The sequence below is a fragment of the Coenobita brevimanus genome, chromosome 15, assembly GCF_032717465.1.
Source record: "Coenobita brevimanus isolate Jiangsu-jjx chromosome 15, ASM3271746v2, whole genome shotgun sequence".
Taxonomy (NCBI): domain Eukaryota; kingdom Metazoa; phylum Arthropoda; class Malacostraca; order Decapoda; family Coenobitidae; genus Coenobita; species Coenobita brevimanus.
Window position 1 is genome coordinate 26,745,474 of NC_136968.1, and position 21,577 is coordinate 26,767,050.

The window sequence follows — 21,577 nt, forward strand, 5'->3', positions numbered from 1 at the left end:
ACTCTCACGGGAAACCAATCACTCACAGTATTTTCCACTCTTACGCACGCTCTGCTATTTACATAAAAACTTTTCACTCCTTTTAGTAACCTACCATCCAGTCTATACAATATTAAAACAGTCCCCAAAGCCTTCCTATCAGTTCTATCATATGCTTTCTCTATATATATGAACGCCCAAAACACATCCTTACCTTTCGCTAAATACTATTCACACACCTGTCTCACAGCAAACACCTGATCCACGCATCCCCTCACTCTCCTAAAGCCACACTGCTCATCACCAATCACTCCCTCTGTACCCTCTCTAACTCTTTTAATTAACACTATCATACACCTTACCTACAACACTCAACAGACTTATACCCCTCAAGCTAGTACATTCATACTTATCACCCTTACCTTTATACAACGGGACCACACAAGCACCTGCCCAGACAATTGGCACCATACCTTTCTCAAAGCACACATTCAACAGTCTTACTAACCAGTCAATAATAGTCACTCCACCACCTTTCAGGCATTCCACAGCACACCCATCCATACCTGCAGCTTTCCCTTTTTTCATCTCCTTTTCTGCCTCCTGCACTTCCTCCTTCGTGATCAAAGAATCATTCAACTCCCCCAACACATTCATTCCTTGCACCCCTCCATCGGCCACAATCTCAGCCTCCTTTTCCTCTTGTACATTTAACAGTCTTTCAAAATACTCCACCCATCTCTTCCTTATTGCATCCATCTCAGTCAACATCCTTCCATATTTTGCTTTTACTGCTCCTCCTTCCCAGACTCTCCCTTTCGCACCCTTTTCACCTCCTTCCAAAACATTTTATTATTCTGTCGAAAATTCTCAGTCAACTGCCTATCCCACCTTTCATCTGCTGCCACTTTAGCATTACGAACAGCCCTTCCCGCCCTATTCTTCTTTTCCCTATACCTCTCATATGACACCTCATCCTTCCTCTGCAGCCACACTTCATATGCATGTCTCTTCTCAGCCGCAGCCATACTTACTTCCTCGCACCACTATTCACTTCCCTTTCACCACCACCCACTCGTCTCAAACCACACACCTCTTCCGCATGCCCCACCACAGCACTCTTAGACAACTGCCATTCCTCCTCCACACTGTCATTTTCCTGATATTTCACTGCATTCCACTCATCTTTCAACTTCTCCTGATACTCTATCATTTTCTCTCTTTTATCCAAGTCACTTTCAAAACCTCCCTGCCACACCTAACTCTCCTAGCTCTCACCCATCACTTACCTACTCTTAACTTTCCCTTCACCCGGTAGTGGTCAGACATACCTCCACCCTCCCCTCGCAGACTTCTCTCGTCCAACAATCTTCCTATTACATTCCTGGATACAACCACATAATCCACCAATGCTTTATCAACAACCCTTCCATTCTCCTGTCTCACCCCTGTATACTTATAAATATCTTTCTTCTCAGACAAGGTATTTCCAATCACCGTCTCTCGCTTAACGCACATCGCTATCATTCACTACCCATTTTCATTTCTTCCAGGCACACCATGCATACCAACTACACCTTCGCCTGCTACATTTCCCGCTCTTGCATTCAGATCTCCCATCATTACCACATTCACATTCGCTCCAAAACTCTGCAGACACTCATCAACATCATTCCAGAACGACTACCCCTTTTCTTCATCCCTTTCACTACCAGGCCCATATGCACTCACAAACACCCACAACTCACATTCAAATTTCGCTTTCACCCACATCAGTCTCGATGACACCTCCTTCCATTCAGTCACACACTGCTGTACTTCCGGACTCACTAACAAGGCCACACCTTCTCTTGCCCTTCCTCTATCAACACCTGAACAATCTTCCATTCACACTTCCAAACTTAGATTCACCTTTCTCTTTCATCTTCGTTTCACTCAAAGTTAACACATCCAACTTTCTTCTCACAAACATTCTCCCAGTCTCCTCCCTTTTAGCCTCAATCGTACTACATCCACGCACATTCATAGACCCAATCTTCAGGGTAGGAGGATAACTCAATCCCTCATCCCTTTCTCTAGGAACTAAAAAATAGAGGAGGGGGTCCCTAGTCCCCTCACCCCGCCGCTTTTAGTCGCCTTTTACGACACGCAGGTAATATGGTGGCAGTATTCTTCCTAACATAACTTTGCTGCAAAGTAGTAGTACAACCCGATAGTGTGGCCAGAATGTGTTCCTCCCGCCATAGGGGGGTTTTGCATAATAAGCCAATAAAATGAAAGAGGTGCTTGTCTCAAACACCTATCTTTTCCCGGACAGGATACATGAGGGTCGATATGGGTGATGTGGAGTACTGCAGGTATTAAATCATTGGGAAGAACAAGCTGATGTATCTCTCTATTAGGTATGCCCCTATCAGTAAGGGACGTCTTCCAATAAAAGATATAATTGTCTAACAAGAGATCATTGAGTGGAACTGGCAAAAGAGGTAGGCTCATAGCGTCTCGTGATTCTAGTAAGCTGTCTTATACCACAGAGGGTCTGTGCGTTGATAAGTATAAAAAACCTATGAAGTTAGAGTGATGTATGGAACTTCACTCGGTTGATATGGTGAGACTGCCACGGTTACATGACATGAAAGAATATCTGCATCGACATCAGATTTACCAGGCACGTACTCAAACATTGGTTTGAAGTCTTGGATAATAACTGACCATCGTGATAGATGACTGGTAAGATTTCTTCCTTTCAGTAAGTTACAATGTGAGATATGATCTGATTGGATGTGCTCTGGACATCCATAGATTAGGTTTCCGAAATGTTTGAGAGACCAAACAACTGCTACAGTCTCTCAATCAGTAACACTTTGGTTACCTTCATCGGCATTGAAGCCACGACTAGCATACACTATTACATGTTTCCTCTTTGCATGATCCACTTGCAACAATACTGCGCCAAGGCCTACACCAGATGCGTCTGTACAAAAAAGAAAAGGTTTCTTTTAATCTGGGAATGCCAAGACTTGGACATTAATAAATGCTGTCTTCAATGTTTCAAAAGCATGAGACTACCCATCAATGCAAACAAAAGATTCATTTTTCTGAAGTAGTAAGAGGGGCGGTGATCTGTGTATAAGCTTGGATAAATTGCCGATAGCGGCCACCCAATCCAAGGAAATTCCTTTCATCTTCAGCACTGGTGGGTTCTGAGAAGTCAGCAACTGCTTTAGCTTTATCATCTGAGGTTTGAATTCCCTCAGCATCAACAACATGTACAAGAAATTTAATTCTTTTTTGCATGAAGTTGCATTTACTGAGCGCAACTTTTAGACTTGCCATTTGGAGGTGATTAAAAACTTGTTGTAGTTTAATAATAATAATAATAATAATAATAATAATAATAACAATAATAATAATAATGGAAACAAGATTTCTATGAGTGATAACAGGTGGAGATCAATAATAACAATTGTAGTGTCTTCCTACAATTATTCGTTTTATCACCTCCACAAACGGAGTTGGATAGAGGTAATCACTCGTCTCTGTTTGCCTGTTTGTGTAGAATATACATAAAAAAGTTGTTGTTGGATTTCATTAAAATTCTAAGGACGGATGGGCAATGGATCAAGGAAGAGTCAATTAGATTTTGAGTTGCTTCCGGATTGGACGAAGGAATAAATCATAAAGTCTATTGGCGTTGATGGAGGGATGTGAAACTGTGTAATAGGGCAGACTAACACAGTAGAAATGATTTTGTATAAAGGACCGTAAAAGTATTCACCTGGTAGGAAAGAGGAATAACAGCAGTAAATCACAAAATATGTCGCGATTGGCGGAGGGATACACTCTACAAACGTTTTCTAATTCATCTTGTATAATTGTATTTACTCAGTTCACTTGCATACCAAAACTTAATCTTTTTTCATCAGACCTCAAAGACTGTGGTCTGTCCGTCAAGTGACTGAACCCGCTACACCTGCACCACTCGACAGTTTTTAATCGCTTACAGAGGTTCTCTCAACTGGGAGTGCCGAGATGAGAGATTTAAAAATCATCAGACAGGAAATTCTTTTCTCCCAACTAAATCCAAGTTTTGATTTACGTGTTTCAGATATATAGCTATCCTCACTGACAGGACCAGGACTGATACACACACACACACACACACACACACACACACACACACACACACACACACACACACACACACACACACACACACACACACACACACACACACACACACACACACACACACACACACACACACACACACACACACACACGATACAGCACTCACCTCCCTATCAGTACTGAGGTATTTGTACAATATGCGTGCTCGTTGATAAGAACTAAAGGACAAGAACTAAGTTTGATGCTGTCTCTTGGATAGTATAGAATTTTCTCGACATGACAACTAATGTGTATTTAAGCTCATTGAACAGCAGTGATGAATCAGGTGATTAGAAAATACGTCTCTGGTATCATCATATTTCTTTACATTATACGAGCAGTCCAGTTTTTACCTTTTACTGCAACAAAATCAAATGGGCTGTTTTGTTTTTGCTGTGGCCCCAGGCTTATCTGAACATAAACCCAGTGGGCTTCAGGATTAAGCTTTCGTGTTTCTGCAGTCCAACATCCTCTTTTCCTTTGTGAGATGGGATATGGTCAGGAACGGGTCGAGCGAAAATGCACAAAATTAACTGCTCCGTAGGACACACAAAATGAATCTAGCATTTGGTCAAGGTCAGTGTTTTGCTTACTGCTTCAATACGTCTGCTTCATATATAGGGCATATTCGTCACTGACCTTCCTGGTGCATCATATTTAGGAGAGTCATGTATGTGTGGAGGTAAGAGACAAACCTTTCCTAGTATAGGAAATTTAGTCAAAAGAAAGGAGTAAGGTATAGATTAGATGAAATAACAAACGAATTTTTGTCTCCGTACAACTTTCAGGATAATGTACCTACTATTATACCAACTTAATATGTGTTCGTGTTCAGGGTGGAGTGCGAGGCGTAGTAAACACAGACGTACTCCAGACACTACTGATGCTGGGAGGTGTACTGGTTGTGGTGGTGCTCTGTTGTGTTGAGCTTGGAGGACTGGCTCAGGTCTGGAACACAGCAACACATGGACAACGCATACAGTTCCTAAAGTCAGTACTGTACATATCTTACCGCGAGTCAGATGAGTTTAGGTTAGATTAGTTATTTTAGATTAAACTAGGATAGGTTATGTAAGATCAGACTGCATACGGGTTTATGGGAAGTATAGATAAAAGGGTCCTATTGGCCAATAATAAGGATATCTAAATAAGCAAAACTTATCTCACTAATGATCAAATCAGTGTTTGTGGGAAAGAGGAAAGACAGGTGGAAGGCTTTACCCCGCTCATGTCTCCTTCCGACATAATAGCTAAAATCAAAGACTTTAAAGTATCATGATTTCGAGAAACAAAAGAAAATAAAAAGTATCATTATGCGTTTTACATGCTTCTGACTCAGGGCATTCGCATGAGGGTCTGTTCACTTCGACGTTAATACCCAAGTCCATAGCAAAATAATCTTAAGTTTCTCATTGAGTACTTATGTATTGGTTTTGGCAGAATGCTTTCTAAAACATGTGTGGGTTTTGTGTAAACTTCAGTAAACTTTGCATCAACAAAATTTAAATAATGACATTTCCCTCACCCAAACTGATATCAAATTCAGGTCTTTTGGAATACAAAAACTTCATTAACCACTTGACAGCCAACTTCCCCGAAAATGAAGATAGATTGATTTGAGTTAGGTTAGTCTGCAGACAATGGAAGTAATATCTGTGTTCTTTCCACACAGCTTTGATCTCAGCCCGTACACTCGGCACAGCGTCTGGTCCACCACCGCTCTGGGCATTTTTATGGCCATGAGCCACGTCGCATTTCATCAGGCTACACATCAGCGGTTTCTTGGGGTTGCCTCACTCTACATCGCAAGAGGGTAATCTCTCTCTCTCTCTCTCTCTCTCTCTCGTACTTAACGAAGTAAAATATGAAATTAGTAGCCAGTAAAGTGCGCTTTGTGAGCGCTTGACGAGCGAGCGAGTGCTATGTTATCATAGTTTCCGTCTGATATAAAATTATACTGGATTATCAGATATTTCATTGCTATAGTTGATGCCAAAAACACCGTGATACGACGGAAAATCTTTTTAATTTGAATTCGTAATTGAGGCGTTCACCTATTAGAGCCAAACACTCTCTTGGAAAACTCGAGATTTCAAGGGGTTCCTACACCTGTATGGATGGGTTTTTAATTGATAAAATAATTTATTGAATGATTGTATCATATGCAGAAGGAATTTCAACTCTACCTTATGAAGGAGTAAAGTTACTAGCGCCTGCCTAGCATGACGTGGTTGGGGTTGGGCCTGGTCGAGCAGTCCCGCTCATTTCCAAACTTAAGAGAGAGTAAAAATCGCTCGCTCGTTTAGCTCGCTCGCTCTTAATAATTGCAGTAATCTTAACTTCATCTCGAACTTTAAGCACTAGCACTGATGTTATCTATCGCTTAAGCTGGTTGCTGGTAAGTTATTAAAATAATTTAAATATTTTTTTATCTAAAATGATAGCCAGGGAGGTAACTTTTGCGTTGAAATGCATGACATTCCCGAAAGTTGTTATGTAAATACTCGCACTTGTAACTTCAGCAATAAAATTTCAGAAAAGACTTGCTGGAGGGCATTTAGGAACCAAAGACGCTCCATACAGTAACCACGTTGACAGCCAAATATAACACTTGCTTTTACTGGGATGATTAATATAGCGTCTGGCGAATCTCCTCCCGTTTTTCTGCACATTTTGTGTTCTAAAATAGTTTAAAGAGTTTAAGTGGAAAAAATGAGGAAGTTGTCATGATCCAAAATTAAACATGTATCCAGAAGAGTCGACCATCCAAACAAACACGTCTCTCCTCCTTCCCGCCGCTTTCTTCTCCCCCCCCCCCCTTTTCAATGACAGTTTTTATGTGTTAAAGTTTAGTACGTAATATCTCATCTCTTGATTAACTTCGTATTGTCTAGAAGTATATGTAAACTTGCTGCTTATTTAGGACTTAAATGTGAGCGCCTACAAAAATGCTTTACCTTGATTAACCATTTCCTTGCCAAGCACCTAATCGTCCGTCTCCCCCACGCTGAGATGTAATTGATTTTCAGTCTTTGAATTTTATTTTATTTTTGTATTTTTGTTTTTTAAGTGTTCGTTTTAGTGAGAAAATCGGTAATAGACAATAAAAATCTTATAATCATTTTATTATAGTTAGTACAGAGCACTGAAATAATCGCCGGGCTGCTCAGCTGGCGCATAAGGGTTACTTAAGCATTCTGATTTGGGGGGCTATTCGTACTTAGTCATTTTGAAAGTTATTAAAGAGTGATACATGATGCAGAATGTATTTTCATAGTACTTTGCTTAGAAACTATCGTTTTTTCTTCTGTTAACATTGTGTTTAACAAAGTAATGCAACGACAGAGGCACTAGAAGGGCCAGAGCAGTTCCTATACTGCCAAAGTGTTTGGAAAGTAATAAACCAACATTCTGAAGAAGGATACATTTACCTTCGTTACCGGCAGATTTATGTAAGTACAGTGCACGTGTGTAAGGACAGGTTTTGTGGTAGGACAGATGTCCTGCCATGATCACAGCTATTGGCTCACTGGCATGATCAACGTATGGGAGAACACTACGAGGACCACCTAAGTTTCCAGTTACCACTGATTTTCCAGGGATCCATTAAGCAATTTTTTGGTGACGCTGACACATTCGATGCAGTCAGAAGTTTGACCCCTCCATCGATTCAAGCCATCGACAAAGAAAGGGCTGAATCTGATACTCTGATCATGGTTTGATGAAGTATGCAAGTATATCTCGTGAAAGTCGTATTCTTGAGATAGATAGCCTTCATTGTATTATGTTTGTTAGAACAAATATATACCATTTATGTGATGTTATATATTTCATTTATGTGACAGCAAATGGTAGGTGGGGGAGTCCATTATCCACCCACTAAGTGTAGAGGTACTGTATTCTAAGGTAGCTCTGTACTGAGTGGAAAGTCAAATGATTTCCTGTAAACCAGGAAATCATTTACAACGTTGAATGGTAACCTTATAACCAACCAACACGTGTTCCTTATGTGACAGCAAGTGGGTTGGGGGAGGGTTAGTGCCCCTCCCCGAAAAACAAATGACGAAAAACGCGAACAAGAAGCCTCGTACCAGGACTGAAAAACAGGTGACGACTAAGGACAGAACAAAGGAAACATGATATGGATTGCGACATGGGATGTAAGGGTTAATCATGAGGTGAAGAGAGTGAGACAGAAATTGTCCAGGTGCTTGAGGATGTAAAAGTGAATGTATATGGAATAACTGAGACAAAATGAAGAGGTGAGATTGTGAGAGAATGGGAGTATGGATGCGGTATATGCACAGGAGTAGGTGAGAATGAGACGGCAAAAGGAGTTTGTATTAATGTGTGCAAGACATGGAAGGAGAATGTAAGAGAGTATGGATCCGTCAGCTCAAGGATTGTGTGGGTAAGACTGAAAGCTGGACTACAAATGTGGGCGATAGTGTGTGTGTATGCGCCAACACAAGATCGTGCAAGTAGAATGAAAGAATACTGGACAAATGTGGAAGCGTACATAGAAAAGATTAAAAGGAACATGTATATTGGAGATACGAATGGAAAAATAAGGAATGTGAGGGGTGAATGGAGTAGGTGGTGAGTGGGGTGTGACTGCAAAAGTGATTGAGAATGGCAGTGTTCTAGTGGACATTTGTGCGGGGAGGGGGTTGGTGATAGCCAATACCCTCTTTAGACACAAAAAAATCCAAGGGTATACATGGCCAGTGATGTGAAAAAGAGTGGTGAACTGATTGAACCAAAGGCAATGATTGATTATGTGTGTGGATGATAGAATGAGAAAGTGCGTAATAGATGCAAGATCGTACAGAGGTTGGGGGTGTGGATTTTCTGACCACCACTTGGTAGTGGTGAAAGACAAGGTTCAAAAGAAATGGAGGAGTAGGAGAAGGGAAAAACAGAGGGAAGTAGTCCATACAAGGAGGGTAGAAAGGTTGCAAGAAGATGGAGAAAAGGCAGAATATAAGAGAAAGATGGAGAAGGAATTGAGTAAGTATGATTTGGAGCAGATGAGGGACGTGGAATGTGTGTGCAAGATATTCACAAAAGAAATTCATGCAGCATGTGAGGTGGTGTGTGGGGTGAAAAGAATACGAAAAGGGGTGCAAGGGGCAGCAGTGTTGAATTAAGAGGTGAGACAAGCTGTGGCACAAAAGAAGAAAGCATATAGTGAGTGGATGAGAAACAGGGGTGTGGAGGAAACTCAGAGACAGAACAGAGAGTTATTTGTAGAGAGGAAGAGGGAAGTGAAAAGATTAGTAAGAGAGAATCAGAAGAGAATGGATGAGGAATTTGGAAGGAATTTGCGTGTAAAGTGGAGGGAATGTAAGAAAATGTTGTGGAACGAGATAAGAGAGTTAGAGAGGGTGAAAAAGAAGTAAGTCGGGAAGTGAAAGATAAAAATGGTATACTGCTAGTGGGGAAGGGCGAAAAAGTGAACAGATGGACAGAACATTTTAAGGAACTATTGAACTTAGAGAATGAAAGTAATGCAAGTATATTTGGCTGGGGAATGTCTGGGAGGAGGAAGGAGATCAGAAGAGAAGAAGGAATCTGTAGGTTGGAGGTACTGGAAACAATAAAAGTCAGAATGAGGAAAGCCTGAGGAACTGAGTGAGTGTGTGGTGAAATGCTGAAGCATGGGAGAGAGATAGTAGCAGAGTGGATGTGAAAAACGTGCAGATTGGTCTGGGAAGAAGGTCGAGTCCCAGAGGATTGGAGGTCAGTTATAATTATTCTCCTGTACTAAATAAAGGGGAAAAAGAAGTGTGTGGTAATCATAGGGGCATTTATCATCTTAGTGTAATGGTTAATGTATATACTAGGATACTTATTGATCGAGTCTGGGAAATAACAAAGGAATTAGTTGCAGAAGAAGAGAGAGGTTTCAGGAGGGGAAGAGGTTGTGTAGATCAGGTCTTAATTCTTAGGTCATTAGTGGAAAAGTTTCTAGAGAAGGGAAAGAAGTTGTATGCGGCCTTCATGAATTTGGAGAAAGCCTATGACAGGGTGTATAGACAAGGAATGAGGAAAGTATTAAGAATATATGGAATAACTGGGAAGTTGCTGAATGCAGTGAAGAGTATGTATGAGGGTGCTAAGGCTACAGTGCTTGTGGACAGTGAACTGAGTGAATTTTTCTAGCTGAAAGGTCAATTGAAACAAGGATGTGTCATGTGCCCATGGTTGTTCAGTCTGTATGTGGTTAGGGTTATAAATGATATACAAGGTAGGGCAGCGGTTGTTGGAGTTGCCTTAATGAGAGAGGACAGTGTTTGGAAACTCCCTGTATTGTTGTTTGCAGAATATTCTGTATCGTTAAGTGAAGACGAAGGGGGACTGGAAGGCTTGGTGAATGAGTTTGGGAGTGTATGGATGAAATGGAATATAAAAAATGAATGTAGGGAAGAATAAAGTTATGGTCTTCGTGAGAAATGAAGTCACTGAATATACAGTGAGGCTAGATGAGAGGGAAATGGAAAATGTGAGTGCGTTTAAGTACTTAGGTAGTGTGATGAATAAGTATGGAAGCTTAGAGCGTGAAGTGCTTAAACAAGGAAGAAAGATTGCTGATCTTTGAAATCAATGATAAAGAACAAGGAAGTGAGCATGGAAGTAAAAAGTCATTGCATGATAGTATTGTAATACCAACTCTAACGTATGGAAGTGAAGCTCGGAACTTGTTGGAAGGGTACAAGTCAAGAATGAGAGCAGTGGAAATGAGTTATTTGAGAGGACCCTGTGTAGCTGGACTGACTGACAAATGAGGAAGTGAAGAAACGCTTTGGTATGGATGTGATGGAAAACTTTTAAGAGAAATATATTGAGATGGTTTGGTTATGTGAAGAGGAAGAAGATCAAGAGACTAAGGAGGAGAAAGTTTGCGAGTGAGATGGAGGAGGGGGAGGGAGAGGGAGGCCGAGGATGAGATGGAGGGATGGAATGGAGAGGTATATGAGAGAGTGGATGTGAGTTGAGAGCAAGGCAGTGAAGTGGAATTGGACAAGGCGACATAGAGGCGATTTGTCTGTGGCCATCCCTTACGGGATTGCGGTCTCTTGCAATAGACAGAAAGATTTCTGGTATGTTTCTCTATATTGTATTCACACAAGACAGAGTACTTGCACGTAACTGTCTGTTTAGTTCTCTCCCATATCATTTATAGCTGTTCCTTTGAAAAAGGGATAAGGACAAAAACATATAAGAGTTTTCTGGCGGTCTGCTCCTAAATATGAAAAATAGATAAAACTGCTTTGGTCAGTTTTTCAAGTCTACATATATTTGTATATCAACATGAGAGAGAACAAAAATGACAATGTTTTACTGCCAAAAGTAGAAATCAACAATTTTAGTAACAATATCAAGCGATCTGCGTTTCTTAACAGATCTTACAAATTCTTCGTTTATGTGTAGAGGTGAAAGAACGGCTGGTGCAGTACTAAAGTCTACAAAAATGTTCTTTTTCATCATCATCATCATCCGGACCTCCTTTCCCACCCAATGGCAGGGTGAGTAGCAGCAACGTCCAGACAGCACAAACTTGCCCAAATCAAATAGGCCACACTTCCATTCACTCATCATTCAAGCCCCCGGAATCCTTGCTCTACCGGATATGCCTAAAACATTCACCAAATTCTGCAGCTTCACACAAACGTATCCAATTGAGTCAATCCGGACGCTGCCATGCTCACAAGGGGTGCCCAAATCCCTGATCATGCACTTCTCCTCACAACATTCATCCAGGCAGCTCGATCTCTTGTCAGTTCCCTAACATCACCGACTTCCAAACCTCTCTTCCTCAAACACTCATTCACCATATCTCTCCAACTTCTCCTTGGCCTACCTCGCCTCCTTCCTCCTTCAGCTTCGTTCAGGTATGCCTTTTTTTCACCACTCTATTGTTATCCATTTTTTTTACACATGACCATACCATCTCAGGACACTCTCTTCTATTTTGGTGTCCACCGACTTCCTCACTCCACACCTTTCACGAATCACATTATTTCGTATCCTATCCACCCTCTGTACTCCACATACACTCCTCAGCAGTCCCATCTCCACTGCTCTTACTCTTGACTTTACATTTTCATGCCACACCATAGTCCCACACCCATATGTTAAAGCTGGCACCAACACTCCCTCATGTAAGCCTCGTGCAGCTGCAACACTCAAGCCTCTGTTTCGTATCAAAGCCTTCATTGCACCTGCTACTTTTCTTCCTTGTGTCACTCTACTTTCAACTTCTTTTGCACATTTTCCTTTCTTTTCTATCACTGTACGCAAGTATATGAACTCTTTCACCAATTCTAGTCTCTCTCCACTCACTGTTACAGTACACTGGGAGTCACCTTCTCTCTCAATAACCATCACCTTACTCTTCTCTACATTTACTTTCAAGGCACAATGCTCACAAACACCAGCAAAACTCTGCACTAGTCTGCCAAGTTCTTGTCCGGTACTTGCATACAGTACTGCATCATCAGCATACAACAAATTTAAGATATTCCATCTATCACCATTCATTACCAACGCCATCCCTCCCTCCATTACTCGTGTTTTTACTTCTCTCATCACCCCATCCATATATATATTGAACAACCATGGGGACATCACACAACCTTGTCGTACGCCCACACCGATCGTGAACCATTCACTTAGATGCCCATTAACCCTTACACATGCTTCGCTACCATCATAAAAACTCTTGACAGCACCTAGCAGTTTACCATCTACACCATACATGCGCAGAACTTTCCACAATCCCTCTTTGTCTACTTTGTCGTATGCTTTTTCCAGATCCATGAATGCCATAAACACCTTATGGTCCTTCTCACAAGCCTTCTCTGCTATCTGTCTCACTGCAAATACTTGATTCACACATCCTCTGCCACTCCTAAAACCACTTTGTTCATCATTCACTAGGACTTCTGATATCTCTCTTACTTTCTCTATAATAATTCTTCCATATACCTTCCCTACTACACTCAATAAACTTATGCCACGATAATTTGCACTCACTTCGTTCACCTTTACTTTTGTACAGGAGTACAATCACAGCCTTTTTCCACGCTGCAGGCACGGTTTCCCTCATCCATGCCTTCTTACATATCTCCAACAAGCACTTCATTTAACTCTCTCCACTATACTTAAGCATCTCTGTATGCACCTCATAAACCCCAGCTGCTTTGCCATTTTTCAGCCGTTTCACACCGCTCGTCACCTGTGCTAGTGTCACGTCTCCTGGTACTGCATTCCTTCTCTGCACACCACTGAAACCATTCATATTTACAGCCGCTCTGCTCTCTCTATTCCCATTCATCAGGCTTTCAAAATATTCTTTCCATCTGGTCCTTACTTCATCTCCATGGGTTAGTAACCTACCACCTGCATCCTTCACACCATCACATTTCTTTCTGCTTTCACTTCTACATTTCCGCACTTCTTTCCAGAATAACTTTCTATTTTCAGAGTAGTTCACATTCATTTTTTTTCCCAGATCATCATTTACCATCTTCTTTTTCCTCTTCATTAGTCTCTTTACGTGCTTCTTGCTCTCGATGTACTCAGTTCTTCTTTCAACTGAACCCCTATCCTGTAACCACTTTAGCTACTTCTCTTTTCCTCCACCGCTCTCTTAACCTTCTCATCCCACCATGCCGTACCCTTCTTTTTTGTTGTTACTCTTGCCACTCCACACACTGCTTTAGCATTCCTAACTATGCAATCCCTATATGCATTCCACAGGTTGTCCAGATTCAATTCATTCCAGTTCACTGCTTCTAACTCGTCCTCTGCTTTGGTCCTGTAATCATCTGCCATTTCTTTGATCCTCATCTTCTCAAATTTCAGTCTTTCTCCCTGACTGTTCCTCTCTCTCTTGATCCACCTCACTCCTCTCAGCTTGATCTTGCTTACCACGATCATATGATCTGACAGACCTTCACATCGTCCTCTCACATCCCTTGTATCAGCAATCATTCCCATCATCGACCTCTCTACGAGCACGTAATCAATCAGGCTTCTTTCAACACGATCCCCGTTTCCTTTATACCAAGTACATTTTTGTGCATCTTTGTGTTTGAAATACTAATTACAAATGCACAACCTCCTCTTCTGACACAGATCCTTCAGTCGATTCCCATTATCATTTTTTCCTGGTACTCCATAACAACTCATTATGTCATCCTCAGGACCAGTGCCTACTCTTCCGTTCATATCCCCCATCACGATCACTTTATAGCTCCTGGGCATCTTTCCCACTGCTTCACTCAGCTCATCCCAAAACCTTTCTCTCTTTCACTCCTGTCCTTAAACGGTGCATATGCTACAATCACTGACACTTTGACCTCTCAGACTTGAACTTGACATATATACACCTCGAGCTGACACATTTGTAGTCTCTCATTCCACACTGCCAAACCTCATTCATCAACAAAGGAACTCCTTCCTTACATCTTCCTCTCCCATCCATTCCCGATCTTACACATTTCACACCCTCCCACTCCTCCACTTCGCAACCTTTCATCTTCGTTTCACACAATGCCATCACGGCATATCTCGCACACTTGAACACATTCGCCACTTCCACCCTCTTGCTCTCCTCATTCACACCTCTCACATTCCACATGGCCACGCGAGTCTGCCTATTTGGTTGGGCACCTGGGCAGACATTGGGCCCTCCAAGGCTCTCTGAAACGACTGCCATGATTTGGTGATTTTGGATAGAGGCATCTGGGGGACACTTAACCCTGCCAGAAACCCCGGTTATATGGTTGCCCCCAGCTTAGTAAATGGTTTCCTGATACAGGAAACCATTTGGCTTGTCACTCAGTGCAGAGGTCATATGGCATCACTCTACATTGAATGAGTGGATGATGGGCGTCCCCACCTACCACAAACAGATAATACTTATTTTAAGTTATTTGCTCGTACAACATATACTAAAAATTTTCAGTTCTCGATATATTATAACCTGGAAGGTGCTTCCCTAAAGGTGTTAACCAAGCAGCAGGAAGAGGTCTCTCTGGATTCATCTGGCATGGAGTTTCCTGAGGCCAGCAGTCTCACATGGCACATCCAGTTGAATAACTGCAATTCCCAGGGAAACAACGATGACTTCCAGGCCGTTGTTTAGACCCTAGGTCATCCTACCACAATCTAAAGATAAATAATTAATAGGAGGTCTGACGACGATCGTCTAGACCTGAAGCCATAGTAACGATCTGAGATAGAATGCTTGTCGCACAGGTGGCTGTAGACGACTTATGAAACTATTTATTCAAAAACTTGTCCACCACAGTGGGAAAGGATATGAGTCTATTATTCTTGACATCAGACCTAGAGTTGTTCTTGTGGACAGGGACCGATCAAGCATCCTACACCATGAGTGTAATATTCTTAAGTAGACTACAGCATTAGGGGAGTATATTGTACCTGCCAAACCGATAGGGAGAGTTGGAGCTGCTGTTACACTAGGTCTTTGGGCTTAGTTCCTTCCCATCTCCCTTTTCTAGCCCTTTTAAGTGTTTCGTTATACGGAGAGTAAATTAGTGTACAATAACCTCATAGCACTTTTCTGTAGCTGTCTTCACTACACTAACTGCATATTGCTCAGTACTCTACCTTCTCCACAATGATTTATTTAGCATGGCGGTTTGCGTAAAACTTCTTCCGTATCCCCTGATGGTGGAAAATCAACACCCCCTACTTCGGCTCACCTCCTGATAACAAGTAGAGATAAACCAGAACTATTGTCTAATTAGCTTTAATATGTACTGGCTGCCTTTCAAATACGTATGTTAGCAGACACTGCAGCATGAATCACCTATATACACACTTGAAATGTCGGTGACAAAATTAAAAAGGGCACCTATTACTCAGAAATGTCAAAATTATTCCATGATATTCGATACCAAGACTAACATTGGACTGGAGGCAAAGGACCCTGATGATATGCCGTCAAATATGATAATTACAACACTCTGATGGCCTTCACATAAACTTTGAGACCATTGTTGTTTCAAAATTCATTGATAATTTAAACAGGAATGTATTAAGGTAACTTTAAGCATAATTCATCATCAGTGACTCCGAATACCGCGTGCCACGTCGCTGTCTGACCACCATGAAAGTGTTTTGTTTACTTCCATTCGCTTATGGAAACATTTCGTCCTGTACAAATTCATAATAACCATGTATTTCTCTTATAATTGAGCCGGTCATGGAAAGTTTTATTCAGGTGTTATTCAATGGTTGTAACGAAAAAACAACAGCTGTTTCAATTATGAGTACTAAACGAATCGAGGGTTTCTGTTGTCGCTTATTTGTGTACAACATTCCACTACTGTTTTAAGCCAAGTCCCACTGGGAAGCACCTGGCGTGAACTACTAATTTATTTCTGGTACAAACAATAAAAATACCAGTTGTTTCGCTTGTCAGTATTAGCGTTTTCCTTTTTTTTTTTTTTTTTTTTTAAGTGTCCGACTCTGGGCAAAGGCATCAGGGCGTTTTCCCAAGTCCTAGTAGTCATCCTTGGGGTCCAGTAGTCCTCCTACATTTCCACATGTGACCACTTCGGCGCTAAAACCCACCATCCATATTGAATACATGCTAGGGCTGTCTCATACCGGACTTGTGTACTGGTATTAGCGGGGATACTTCTATGACATGTCGGCGGGTCATCTGTTTGATCAGAAAAATCTGCTTTTTAAGAAATTCAAATCCATAAATTGTTCCCTGCCCCTACCGGGATTCGATCCTGGGTCCACTGGGACTGCAGGCCGCCTCTCTACCGCTTCTGCCACCTGCTTCTATGTTTTACGAATAACATCTGCAGCTCTGGACATCTTCCTTTCCTCCCCTTTCCTTTTTACCCAATCGGGTCTGTAGCTATTTACCCTTCTGAGAAAACTGAACTCCTTCTTCAGGTTTTCTCCTCTACTTGCACTTTGGATAACTCCGGTGCTGTTCCTCCATCTCCTCGCCCGTCTGACCTTCTACTGCCTGCTAATAAAACTTCTTCAAAAGACATTATTCTGCCCTCAATTCTTGTATGCCATGCTGTCCTGATGAGGAGCCTCATGCTCTTCCCAAGCACTGATCTACTGTGGTGATATCCTTCATTGGGAAACTTTCTTTCTGTTGTTAGAAATCTGCTTTCTTTCAGCCTGTTCCAAAGAAGAATGAATGCTTCCAGGCCTAAACATTGTCTAAGTGATGTAATGTCTTACTGTCTAAATTCTTTGAGTCTTTCTGCAAGGGACAATGCAGAAACACCATTGCTTTCACAGCCTTCTTCCTGCCTGCTAGTATGAGATTTCTGGCATTTTAAAAAGATATTGTGCTGAATCCTTTGTCATATGTCTAGCAAGGCCATAGGCTTTTGGCCAGCATCTTAAATTTCCAACTTTCCCTCTAAGGGTATCCATTCATATTCCCCTACTTTCACCTCAAATTTCTTATAAGAGCTCTACGTGGAATAAAATTGCCTCTGGCACAGGTGAAGTCTTTCCTGATCCAGTAGGTGTAGTTATGTCTGGCCAGGTTTACGTCACCACGACAGTGTTCACGTTTTGCCTCAGAACAAAGCTGCGGACTCTCGCTACTTGTGTGGGGTCCTCGTATGTTGACAGATAGGACTGGCACCTAGCAGTGCATCCTACTGGGCATCATCTCTACCATGTTGGTTTACCTGAGGCAGGGGGACGAGCACTGGGTGTTCACTGGCAACCAAATGTCTGTCCCCAGTTGGAAGGCTGGGACATTCTTGGTGGGGAGGTAGGTAGTGAAAGGTAGGGTTTCTCACCTCTGCATCTGCAGCCTTCCTTAAGCACGTGCCAGCAACGTGGCCTAGATAAATTAATAACTAGACTGATTGGGTCCACATCATTCCCAGCTACATGGCAGTAATGAGAACAGGGACCATGGTATTGGCTCCATGGTCTCTCCCTACCTCCATTCCTGATCCTCATCTTCCTTCTACCAGTATAGATATAGCTGCTGCTGCTGCTGCTGCTGGTACACTTTGTTGGTGGTGCTGTTATGGCTGATTCAGTCACCGCTTTCTCTGCTGATGATGGGAGGAGGCAGGGGTGCTGTCTTTGGTCATCTACATAAGGTCACTGGGCTTCCCTGATTGACACAACTCACACCAGGGAGGGATGACCATTGCTGAATAGTGTTTTACCTTACAGTCCTTAACCCATCACTGATCAAGACATACTGTAAGTTACACATTCCCTCTGATCCATTCTTCGGTGGATGATACGTAAATCGACGTCATTCAGTATTACACAGTAATTTCTCAGATGTAGATGTAAACGCTTTGTTTTAGTTCTCTGAGACCCATGCAAATTCATTTGCCAATGCACATGTCAAACCTCTCCCCATTCCCTTCCTCTCATTTGCACAAACTCTCTCTCTCTCTCTCTCTCTCTCTCTCTCTCTCTCTCTCTCTCTTCCAGCTGGCCACTTCCACTTTCCCACGGCTCTGCCTCCTGCCTTCCAGTTGGTAATTTCTCTGACGGACGCACATTTAAATATATATACACTGCTTCCAGTCAATTGCAAAGATTTTGATGCTCATCACTATTCGCGTCTGGAGCTGGTTTAGTCAAGGAAAACATTTTCCTCTTGTCGAATGAGAGGAGGTTAAACAAAAATTGGGGCTTTGACCAGGGATACGCAAAAAATTAATGAAGAATGGTACAGAAAACTAACAAACAAGATACAATAACTGAAGCACTTAATATATTTCGAGTACGCAAGAAAGAGAACTCCTGGAACATTAATATTAGTTATTACTGAGTTTATCTATTAATATATATGTCATCATTAATACTACAGTATGTTGAACTTTCTCTTCAAGAATGTCACTCCAAACTCCAGATGTAATATGTACACAACAGGCTAAGTAATGCAGTACAGTATTGTAAATTATTACTCGTCCTGTTATAGCCTCTTAATTATTTAGTGGTAAAAAATCTACAAAATAACATTTAAGAGTAAATATATGCATTTTTTTGTTGTACACTCATGCTCGTGGAGTGAGACGGGCTCTTATGTTTTGACTGGTGTGTGTGTGTGTGTGTGTGTGTGTGTGTGTGTGTGTGTGTGTGTGTGTGTGTGTGTGTGAGAGAGAGAGAGAGAGAGAGAGAGAGAGAGAGAGAGAGAGAGAGAGAGAGAGAGAGTATTTATTCGATTTTAACCAAACTTTCTGGAAGGGTGGAGGGATGAATCTATAACGAAGCCTATTCTGTTTGTAAACAGTTAGTCTCAGTAACAGATCAAACACTGACGTAGCAAAATCAAATTAAGCAGTTTTTATTCATTTTAGAACAAGCTTGGGGGAAAGGTTCAGGGTAAGGCAAGAATGGATTTTTTTTTTTTTTTTTTTTTTTTTTTTTTTTGAACAGTAAGTCAAGGATGGAGGTCAAAGGGCAAAGGCAAAGCTAAACTCGCGTGAGTGCTTGTTAAGAAAACAAACATTTCTGATTCGATTTTACCTAATCTTGATGGAAATGTCGAGGTGCAGCCAAACTAATATTTCTTTTGTAAATGTTTGGTCAAAGGTAGAGTCACAAGGCAAGTTCAGTTAAATATTCGTCATCCTATTTAGATTCTAATTAAAAATAATTCAATAACAGAAGGATTTCATTTTATGAACAGCCAGTTAAAGACCAAGACTACAGGGAAAGGTCAACGGCGAAGCTTACAGAGCAAAGTCAATCTTATTTGAAACAAACTTGGTGTAAGGGTTAAGGATCAGTCAAGAAGGAAGGAATTCAGTTCTATGAACAATCACTCAAATAATAAGGTAACAGTGGATGCTCAAAATTCAGTCCCTGAGTCTCTGTGAAAGTATAAATATATATATATATATATATATATATATATATATATATATATATATATATATATATATATATATATATATATATATATATATATATATATTGAATGGAAGAAGGAAAAACAAAGGAAAAAAATAAGTCCATGTGCCTAAAGGCATCCTCCATTCATAGAATATTTATAACAACTGGATTTAAATTGACGCAGATTAAATGTTTGTGGGAAGCAACTCCCTGGAAGTGAATTCCAGAGAGTAGTAGTTCTGGGGATAAATGAATTTTGATAAGCAGAGGTTCTGCATTGCGAGGGAGAAAGTGTGAGTTCATGGGCGCTCCCAGCTGCCCAAGTATTTCGGGAGAAAATGTGAAGGGGAGGCACAATTGAAACCAGTTCGTCAGAGCACTTACGGCAAAAATATCGATATAATAATGCTTAAGAAGGAACATTTCTACTTACTGTTGGTGGAGGAAGGTCCTGCTTAATGGCAATATTATTGATTAATCTAATGGCTTTATTTTGAATTTTGTCCGACTGCCTCAGTGCAACCGCTTTGCATTCACTCCACGGTGGTGAACAGTATTTGATTTGAAAACGAACATGACTTTTGTATATTGTGGCCATCTGCTCGTCAGTGAAGAACTCAGGAAAGCTGTACATAAGTCCCAATTTTTTAGAAGCATTTTTAGCAAGGGATTTAAGATAAACTGTCTAGCTTAGGTTGGGGTTTAGAGTAACACCTAGGATATCAATTGTAGTGGATATGGTAGGTGGGGGAGCTCGCCATCCACTCACTCGATGTAGTGCTGTTCGCGGGTGGCTGCCATTTCCTCTCTTTCTTCCTTCCTCTTATGACCTTCTTTCCTTCTCCCTTTTTCTCTTCTTCGTCCATTTTTTCCTCTTCCTTCTGCCTGTGGGTGACTCTACACTGAATGACAAGCCAAATGGTTTCTTGTGTACTAGGAAACCATTTGCTACAGTGGTTGCTAACGATATAACCAAGTTATGGCGCCTGGTGCTTTTGTGGGTAATTGAGGCGCTCCAGTCGGATTGAGCCGTTGCAGTTTTATATCCAAGGGTTTTTTTTTTTTTTTTTTTTTTTATGCGAGGAAGAAGGAACCAAAGGCCATGAGCCTGCAGTAACAGTTCCCTCCAAGAGAAAAACAAAATACAATATAGAGCCAAACCGATCATTTTGAGATGCCTGGACACACTGCGTTTGAAAGACTGGAGATCATAGGCAGCAGGAAATACAGACAGAGGGAGACAGTTCCAGAGCTGACCTGTTGCATAAATGAAAGACTGGGAGTAACGGTTAACTCTTGCATTAGAGAGTTGGACAGAAAAAGGATGAGAGTTTGCTGCCAGACGGGTGCTACGCGCCCGTCGTAGAGGTGGAGGAATGCAAGCAGACAGTTCAGAGGAGCAGTGACCATTAAAGTAGCGATAGAAAGAGATAAAGATGCAACAGTGCGACGAAGAGACAGAGGTTGAAGGGAGTCAGTAAGAGGAGGAGAGTTAATGAGACGAAAAGCCTTTGACTCCACCCTATTGAGAAGA